Source organism: Propithecus coquereli, unplaced genomic scaffold (assembly GCF_000956105.1).
Source record: "Propithecus coquereli isolate 6110/MARCELLA unplaced genomic scaffold, Pcoq_1.0 Scaffold139, whole genome shotgun sequence".
Taxonomy (NCBI): Eukaryota; Metazoa; Chordata; class Mammalia; order Primates; family Indriidae; genus Propithecus; species Propithecus coquereli.
The window spans coordinates 96,064-97,177 of NW_012138191.1; the positions used below are offsets into that span (position 1 = coordinate 96,064).

The 1,114-nt window shown below is 31.8% G+C and overlaps 1 protein-coding gene across 1 annotated transcript in view; it reads left to right on the plus strand.

The window, feature by feature from the left end:
* The window catches only part of PAK7 (p21 protein (Cdc42/Rac)-activated kinase 7), a 189,925-nt gene that overhangs the window by 431 nt on the left and 188,380 nt on the right, over window positions 1–1,114 (plus strand). The gene's annotated exons all lie outside the window — the stretch shown is intronic.

The following is a 1,114-nucleotide window of genomic DNA, read 5'->3' on the forward strand; positions in this document are numbered from 1 at the left end:
AAAAGTAATGTATTTTCTTGCCAATTAGAGAAAAGTTAAAGCATGACTCACAGTAGGTTAAATGAAGTATACATGTGTTGGATGTTCCCCGCATTCAAATCCTAGGTTTGGCAGAATTTCTAGAATGAAAACAGAAGCCATACAACTTCAGTAACTTAATTACACTAAATTTTTTAAAAACTCACGAAGATTCTACTTGGCGATGTCTTTGGGCCACTCATTCCAAACTCATAACTTATACTTTTACTATCCTATTGAGTTAAACATTTCCCAGGGCATATCTCTTTAGTTTCTACCATGTGTAGCGACCAAACCATCCTGTTTGGTCACTAATACTTTAAGTACTTGTTAAAAATCATTCTGCCCTTTCCCTTTCAGCCATATGATCAGAGTTCTATTCATATTTTTCTTTGCTCAAAAAATCCCGGTACTCGATTTTGACCTGTATTTAGTTAACCTCAATTTCATTTAGAATCACTTATTCTTATCAGAATTTCAGTTTGTTGAACACATGATCTTGCTGAAGATAAATTCCAGAAGCTAAATTGCTTAGTGTACCCATCACAAATAGAACTTACTGCTTTTTCACTGTGATATTTCTAAGTCAATTAAACTGTAGTTACACTTTGTATATACATTTCAGTTAACTGTTTAAATTTAAACTTCTGAGCCATCACAGTGGGGAAATGTAGCCAAGGGCCCACCAAACAGGATCCATAAACCTAAAGAAACATGAATTTAGAAGTTGTGTGTGTGGATACAAACTTGGGTAGAAATATAAATGTTTAGAATGAGAAAATAATTCATAACAAATTACCAAGTTAAAAAGCTGATAATGCAAACATCACAAAATCAAAAAGATAATATATTTTTATTAATAAATTGCCCAATCCACCTCTATAATACCTTGACCCCTACATATTTTGGCTGCAAAAGCTTTGATTGTCTTTCTACTTTTGAATATAAAAATTATTTTGAAACATCCTTCTATAGAGAGAATAGAGATATAATGTAACCTTTCTGCCAGGATGTCAGATCAATTTTTTTTTATTATTGAGATTTAGAAAAGTTTATTTTGATGTCATGACTTGTTATCAGTAATGACACATAAGCT